At 24.4% G+C, this 9,427-nt stretch overlaps 1 non-coding gene across 1 annotated transcript; it reads right to left on the minus strand.

Moving 5' to 3' along the window:
* Positions 1-1,281: 1,281 nt before the first annotated feature.
* TRNAK-UUU (transfer RNA lysine (anticodon UUU)) lies at positions 1,282-1,353 on the minus strand. The gene has a single exon. It is a non-coding gene; the product is annotated as a tRNA-Lys (tRNA).
* Positions 1,354-9,427: the final 8,074 nt, after the last annotated feature.

Genomic DNA, 9,427 nt, shown 5'->3' on the forward strand with positions numbered 1-9,427 from the left:
TTAAAAAAATACTTATATACGTAGTATATATAATTCATTGTCCGTGACTAGGGTGGAAATAGGCCAGACCAGGCCCGGCTTTGCTTTTAACAGGTCTGGCCTGTCATACAGTTAATTGGCCTGAGCCTGGCCTACAGTCTGTTATAAGCTCTTTATAAAGTACTAGGCCTAGCCTGTTATTCAGCCTGGCCTGGCCTGAAGCCTGTTAAAAGGCCTGATAATTTTTTTTTACAAAAATAAAAATATTATTTAAAAAAATTATTTTTTAATAAAAATAGTTATATGTAATATGTCATATATTTAATATTTATAAAAAATTTTAAACTTTTAACATGTTTAAAATATACAAAAATATTTATAATAAAATATAATAAAATTAAAATATCTCATAATTTTATTCATAATAAATAATTATTTATATATTTAATTATATTTTAACAGGCTCAGGCAGGCTTAACAGGCCTATAAAACTAATTAGTGAGCCTGGACTTGGCCTATTAATATATTAAGGCTTTTAAAAGAGCCTGGACCTATATCTATTTTATAATAACAGGCCAGGCCAGACCAGACCAAACACAGACCAGGCTGCAGGTCGTCTGGCCTTTTTCCACCCCTATCCGTGACCATGATCGTTCATAAGGAAACTTGACATGCTCGTTTGACATTTTCTTCCGTTTCAAACAAAATCTGATTGCATGACATGATTCTTGACTAAGATTGAAAGTTAAATTACATTGTCAATTCTCATGATTTGTATTGTTACTTAGAAATTTAACAAGTATAGGAATTTAATAGTACTGTTAATAATAATTACGTGTTGGAAGTTATATATCAACCATGCCTTACAAGTTACAAACGTGAAGGATTCGATCACCGCCAAACGAATCAAGAACTGAAGTCCATTCAACTTTGGTCCCGTGATTTATTTTTATTTTGCTTTTTTAAATATTTATTCAAAAATTTCAAGATCAGAGGACATGAACTGAACTCCAATAGTCAACACACATGCTGCGCTATAAATAATCTGAAAGCATAAAAAAACGTAAAAGAAATTATGTGAGAGATTTAGGAGTCAAAATAATTTTATTTTTGTTCACGTGTTGTTGTTAGTTTGTTAGTTTTTTATGGGGTGTTTCTGAAAGCATAAAAAAACGTAAAAGAAATTATGTGAGAGATTTAGGAGTCAAAATAATTTTATTTTTGTTCACGTGTTGTTGTTAGTTTGTTAGTTTTTTATGGGGTGTTTCAATAAAATGAACAAATAACCTGAATGGATAAAAACGCCGTCTGTGGGGATCGAACCCACGACCACGTGGTTAAAAGCCACGCGCTCTACCGCTAAGCTAAGACGGCTAATGTTGTTTGAATTTAATTATTCTAAATATAAGTTGGTAAACTTAGCACATTTAATGTGCAACCATATAGAACACAAAACAATGATAATCTTTATCCCTTTTAACTAATTTATAAGCGCATAAGAGGCAAGATACCGTTGACCAATAAAGAAAAGAAAGAGTCATAAAGAGATTAGAAACTAGAAAGATGAATCTAACCGTATATATATAAACAATCATGATATGATGCTTTTAGAGTAAGTTTTTTTTGTGATAAAATGCGATCCAGATATGTATTGAAATTTGCAATTAATAACAACCAATTTTATGTTACTTGCTTTTTTGTCTTGTCGTCATGGCTTGTACATCTTTTTATTATTAACTTTATTTTAGATTAAAATGGGATTAAAGTTCGATACAAACCAGTGGGAATAAAGTAATCGTTTATGCCGATGAGTAATAGTTCAAATGGCATAATCTCTCCATACTCAATTAAGAAGTTGCGAGTTCGAGTCTCATATTTTTGGTAAAAAAAAATAAAAAAAAATAAAGTAATCGTTTATTCATCATTAATTAAAATGCTAATTATGTCTCTAAGAGGAATATCTTAAAAGTAGAAATCAGGTTTTAGTTCTAAATTTTTCCGAGATAATCTGTGCATATATCTCTGATTAAAGTATTTGGATGATTGATCATATCTGTGATTGTTCCGAAGAAAAATAATATTATTATTTTATTAGACACACATTGTATTATAATTCTTTTAAGGTCCATAATCTAGGTTATCTTTAAATCTTTACTATTATTTTTATTTATAATTATATTATGGGAATATAAATTTTTTAAATTATGTCAATTTTATTTTGACATTATAAATTATCACATAAAAAATTTATAGAATCAAACTATTATTATAAAAAAATTATAGAAGATAAAAGTCTCGTCGACTAAAAAGATAAGGGTCTCCGTAAATAAAAATAATAAGTTTTTTAGTTATTATTTCATATGAAATAGTTTAATTTATTATTATTAATTAATTTTAATATTTGTTATCTAAAATTTAAAACGATTTAACTTGTATACTTTTGATTAGGTGTTAGGTTTGTTGTACAAATAAAAATAATTAATTTTATACTTACTATTTAAAAGTAATATTTTTTCTCTCTACGAATATAAAATATAATTAGATATTAGCATAAAAAAATTATATTGATAGTTATAAAATTAATTCAAAATCAATTTCTTTTAAACAATTGAATCTTGATTTTAACTTTTAATCATAATATTAGTATTCTCTCTAAATTATATTTAATAAATATCTGAGAGAAGAGAAATAAAAATATAGATTAGAAAGATAAGCAGTAAAAATTTAAAACTAAATAAATATATAATAATAATAATTTTTTATTTAAATTATATTATTTTATTAATTTTATTTTTTGTAAAATAAAAAGATAGAAAAAATAAAGAATGAGAAAAAAGAGAGAAAGATAAAGATGAAGAATGAGAGAGGGAGTTTGTTAATTTTAAAAGAAAAAATTTTATTTTAATTATAATAAAAAAATTTTAAAAGAAAAAAATTTATTTTAATTATAATAAAAAATCGGGTGACATATTTTGACTTTTTAAATTACTAATATAAAATATAAATTATAAATTATATATAGATTGGAAAGAGTAAAGAGAAATAAAAAAAGAGAGATAGATGAGAGAATTTAAAAAGGGAGTTTATTAATTTTGGAGAAAAATATTTTCTCTCAATTTTAATAAGAGAATGTCATCTAAGACATTTGGTTATTAAATTAGATAATAATATATAAATATATAATAAGTTATATATAGAGTGAGAAGGATAGAAAGAAATAGAAAAAAAGGAGAGAGGTAGATAAGAGAATTTAAAAATGGAGTTTATTAATTTGGAAGGAAATATTTTCTCTCAAATAAGAGTGTCATGTGACACATTTTGTTATTAAATTAGATAGTAATATATAATATAGCTATATTTTAATTTTAATTTCAATATTTTAATAAAATTAAATAATATCATGTTGTACATTTTGATTGTCAAATTTGTAAGTAATCATTAATAATGATATATAAAAGAGATAGAGTGGTTGAAGAAATTAGAGGGATAGAAAAATGGAGAAAGAGGAGGGGAGAACTCTTTAATTTTAGAGAGAAAGATTTTATTGCAATTGTAACGAGAGAATACAAGTGGCATATTTTAGTTGTAAAATTAGTAGAGAAAGAAATAACTCTTTAATTTTGGACAGAAAGATTTGATTTTAATTACAATGAGGAATAACATATGGCATATTTTAATTGTAAAATTAGTAGCGAAGTGGTAGAAATATTTAATTTTGAAAGAAAATATTTGATTTCAATTACAATGAAAAAATAACCTATAACACATTTTAATTATAAAATTAGTAATATATAATAGATATATACCCGCAAATCTCAGCTTTGAAGGCTGCACAATTACCAATACTGTATGAAAAGCCTCCTACCGATTTCGGAATTTCCATTCTCATTTCTGATCCAGCTTTCCCATTTTGCCGAGATCCGTCTGTGTTGAGGGTTAATGATCTCATCAACACATGCATAGTTATGGATTATAGATATTCACAGAGGATGTAAGTATTTCTGGTAATGGGTTATATTTTGTGTTGATCTGCTATGGCTTTTTCCGGTTTAGTTTGGTCTGGTAAGTTATTTTTGGTCATGGGCCAGGTAAGTTTATGTTAAATGTATTAACACATCTTAATAATTATGAGACTCGAATAAAGCAGGCCTTACATATAGGCCCAATATTAATGGGCCGAAGAAACAAAAGTGAAAACACGGAAACCTAAAACATTTTGTGCCACGAACTTAAGGCCTAAAGATTGTGACAAAAAAGAATTAAGGCCTAAAGACCAATTGTTCTGATGTTTATCATAACAAAGACGTTGTTTTCTATTGGCTAGTGGCAGACCCTTAAATGGACCTCAGATCCGCGACGGATTATTCCTTAACCTGTCGGATTAGAAGATATTGTAGGAAACAAAACAAAAAACAAGACGCTGTTTCTCAGTTTCCATGACCACCCCCCCCCCTTCCCACACCACAAAAAAGAAAGGGGTAAATTACTTCCAAGTCTTGTTCCAATTAAACCAAAAAAAAAGGCTTTCGCAAATGCATGTAACAACTATAAATAAATAAGGAGGTATAAGTATCTAATTTGAAATACTAATGATAGGGACCTAATACTATAGTAACTAATTTCAGTCAATACTATAGCAAGTTATCAATTAAGTCTCATATGAAGTCCGTTAAAAATTAGCTTTTGCTAAGTTTGGATTTCGAATATTTCTTTTAATTTAAATTTTATATGTTCTTATTTTTAAGAGTTTTATATTTTTTTTTTCTTACGTTAAATGTTAACTGCAATACTAATTTTACAATACCAACTTGCAAGATTTTCTCAAATTAACAAATTTTAAAAGATGAAGTGAATGTGCTCACTCAAAATTGAAAAAAAAAATGAAGTGGATGCCAATAAAGCTATGTGCTAAAACACAAATATGATATACTTTATCCAAGCGACTTTTTTCTTTTGTCATTTTCTTACTTTTCTGCCATCATTTATTTATCATTTTTAAGTTAATATTTAATAAATTTTAAATATTAAAGATTAATTTTTAAATTTTAAATTATAATAATATAAAAATAAGGTATTGACCCAAAATATTAACTAATATTAAAAAAAAATGTTAGTGTTTAACATTTCTTTTTATTTAGAGTAAAATGACAATTAGATTTTTGAATATTTCGACATCATCGAACTAATTAGTTACTAAAAAAAATACTAATTTAGTCATTTGCAATAGTAAACAGTAGACATGTAATGTCATTCTATTAATTTATCACGTAAAACTTAATAGTGATGCTTATATATATCGTCACTTACTGTGACGCATTTTTTTATAAAAGATCGTCATGCAGATAACAACTTGTCTAGCAAAATTTCACTTATTTTAGTAGGATTTGTGATAAATAGAGAACACTTGATAAATATTATATAAAAACTCAAAAATATAATAAATGTTTCCCTATCCAAAATTATATTATTTAATTTCTATCTCATGTGGCAAGTGGCAACAATAGAATACACACTACTATAAATAACAAAATACATATATGAATATTAGACAACTTTATTTCGTTTTGCACTATCTATTAAAAAAAAAAAGAAATATATATTCAATATTTATTATCATAAAAAACTTGATATTTTTTTAAGACTAATTAATTCGAAGTCAAAATTCTTAAAGATCTAATTGTGGCCTTACTCTTTTATTTGTTTGTTTATACAACATAATATCGTATAAAATTATAGTAATTATAAATTAGATATCGGCTACTCGTTATAGTTCTACATTGAACTTGATTGGGATCGACTCTTCAAAGTTCAAACTAAAAGATATTTGGGAAAAAAAAAAGTTCAAACTAAAATCCAATACCTATAACATTTGAATCGTACTCAAATTTTAGGTGAACCTTTTTTGTCAGTTTTTTTCCCTGTCCTTAACGTAACTTTATGGTAGTATGAAATTATGAATATGATCATGATATTCATGTACTTTAGTACGTACGTATAGACTATAGACTATATATAGACTATCATACTCTAAATTATAATTCTTACTCCAATAATAATGAGCGAGTCAAAACTGGTTTTTAAAGCTATATTTATGAGACCACATATAAAAACTAATTGAAATTTACATTCGAGTTACCATTATTGGTAGGTGTCGTTTAAAATATAGCAATGTTAATGATTTAGTATTTTAGTATAAATATATGTTTTGTGATTATTCAATCATCTACAATTATTTTGTTTGTTACTTTAAAATTGAAAATGCTTAACTCTGTCTCAAATATTATTTAAAAAACAATAAATTAACTATATAAAACAATTTATTAATTAATATTATAATAAATTTTAAATAAATATGACTTTATAAACGTTGTATTATTTAGAAAAATAATTAAATATTTTTTATATCAACTAACCCTGTTTGATTGTGGCATCTTATCTTATCTTATATATTAAGTAAACCAATATAATACTCATTAATGATTTTCTAATTCGTTTTCTTGTATAGGAGTAAGTGTATGTTATCCTTAACACCTGTTGCCTTATTTCTTCCGTTACAACACAAACAAACCGATGTCTATGTAATTTTTTTCAATTCCGCTACGTTATCAATAGTATTTCTGTCAATTTATGCCAACTTTGATTTATAACGGTATTTAATAAAAGTGTCTTTGTAAATGTATCTAATAAAAATATTTTTTTATAGTTGTGTTTAATAGAAGTGTTTTTATAGATGTATTTCTTGGATGTATCTCTTTTTACATGTGTTTAAAATATAATAATTAATTATTATTATTAGTAATAAGTTGACAGATAGTATATTGGTATTCTATACTTTTCTATTTTTTTATAAAAAATAAAAAAAATCCATACTACACCAATTAAGATTTTTAAACAGTGAGTATTTTTCATAGTTCTCAAAAGAAAAAAAAAATTGCAACTTAGCTAACGGTACATATTAAAGTGTGAAACATAAAAAAATTATTACACAAAAAAAAACATTAAAAAATATTAAAAATTTAAAATTCTTAAAAATATTTAATTTAAAAAATATAAAAAAAAGTATGACAACTTTTCATGACAAGTAACGTAAGCTTAAGAACTGTCTTGATTATTATATAGTTAAGGGTTTAATCATTGATCTACTACGTATAAGCTTTTGACCAAAATCCATAAATAATTAAATTTTAAAAGTTAGCTTGCGAAGTTGCGATACACAAACATACATCAACCACTAATACATACTTAATAATCGAACAATATAGTTTCAAAGATTAATCATATTCTTAGACACCCAAAAAAAAAATGAATCATATTCTTATTACGTAATTATAGCTGTGGGGGTAATGTATATTCACTTTCATGATTGCTAGTTTTAATTCCCGTGCAAAAAATATAGACTTTTTTGTTAGTGTAGTCCTAGGAGATAGAAGTTATTTTATTCTAGACAACAATAAATAATGTGAATAATGGATTAAAAAAAATAAATTAATCTTAAATTTAATTAGTGGTATGAATAATTAATATCTAATAATAATCAAATTTAAAATTAGTTGTTCACGTTGTAAAAAAAAAATTATTAATTAGCTAACATAATCTTATTTTATTTCAACCTTTCTCGCGAGAATTCTTTTCCCTATTATTAGCAAATCCTACTACTTTTTTTCATGGGTTTTACTATATCTAATATTTTTTAAAAATTATTTACCGTAAAATTTTAAATTGATAAAAACCGTATGAATAGTTATATACTTAATTTTTTTATTGAACAAAAACTTCTTTTGAACTTTAAGCATGATTATGCTTAGACATTTTTAATTTACATTATACTGAATTTCTTTTTCTTAGAAATAATAACAAAGATTAAACTCTTTTTGTTATCATATCAAAGTTTTGATATTATATTATAAAATTATTTATTCTAAAATTTAAGTTGACAGAAAAATATATAAATTTAATAAATATTATTATAAATAAACTTTTAAATATATATTTTTAAAATATTTATATTTTTACTTCTAAAAAGTATGTTAAAAATTTTGTAAGTAAAATACATATATCACATATATAAAAGTGAAAATTTTGAGTAAAAATATTAATTAATGCATACATATCCTTTAAAATAAGAAAAAAGATAAAATATTAATTATTATTGGATTGTTTAAAGAGTCCTACTTAAAAAAAATTATTAATATTTTGAAATTGAAGAAGTATTATTTGTATTTTATTATTTAAAACTTCTAAACTAAGTATTGTATGTTAATAATGCTTCTTTTTTTATTCATAAATAACACTTGTGGAGAGAGTAGTATTATTAATTATTTTTTTATTTATTTTTACGATATTTTTTAGTTTAAAATATCAAAAATTAATCCATTACAAATTTTAGTTTTATTTGAGAATTTTTTGTGGATTAAAATTGGATTTGATTACAGAAACAGGATACAGAAACACAAAGTCGTATTTGATATATGAGATATGGATAAAAATATTATACTCAAAGACATTCAATTAGTGTATTTTGTATTTATTTTAATAGAAAACACACATAAATACTAACAAAGAACATAATTTTTTTTATTATTCTTATTAATTTTTTATAATTATATATTTTTTTAAATTTTTAAATAAAAAAATAAAAAAATTAATGTTTTATAATTTATTATACTTTACCATTAAAAAATATAAAAATATTAAATTTTATATTTTTATTTTTTATGTCTTATTTTTAATATTTTTTATTATAAAAATAAATATAATACAACCTAATAAATTATTATATATACAAAATAAAATTTAAATTTCTATAACTTACTCTATGAACAAAATATTCACCCAATCTAAATTTATTAGAATTATGAGTATACTCCCCTTTAAACGGATCATCACTTCTTATGATAAATTTTAGTTAATGATTATTATATCCCAAGCATGTGATTTGGGGTGATTGTCCTCCAATGAAAAAAGGTTGAAACAAAACAAAACCAAAAAGAAGGGTATGAATAAAAAAAAAAGAGTCATAATAACACGAGCAATAATTGATGAGGGATAAAAGGTGGTATCGAAAATTTCAATGAAGAGCAGCAGTGGCAGGTGGGTGGTGAATTAATTCCAATTTTTTGGAGCCCAAGTAACCTATTTGACTTTCTGAGTGAAGGATGGAGGGTACTATGGTCATTTCATATGGCGAGCGAAACTTGGGTCGCATCGTTCCAACTTCCAACTTCCAAGCAGGCGGCGCAATAGAGAAAAGGGGAAGAAGACTGCATTGGATTTATTTATTTATTAATTTATTTATTTCTGCTTCACATTTTTCAAAGCTATAAAGTTGGCCCCTCTTAGTTGTTGGAACTACAAAAATGCCACTCATAGTCATACATGTTATTGTCATTATCTCATTATTAGAGGAAAGAATTTTTTTTATTTATTTTATCCAAAATAGAAAGATTTA

The sequence above is a fragment of the Arachis hypogaea genome, chromosome 16, assembly GCF_003086295.3.
Source record: "Arachis hypogaea cultivar Tifrunner chromosome 16, arahy.Tifrunner.gnm2.J5K5, whole genome shotgun sequence".
Taxonomy (NCBI): Eukaryota; Viridiplantae; Streptophyta; class Magnoliopsida; order Fabales; family Fabaceae; genus Arachis; species Arachis hypogaea.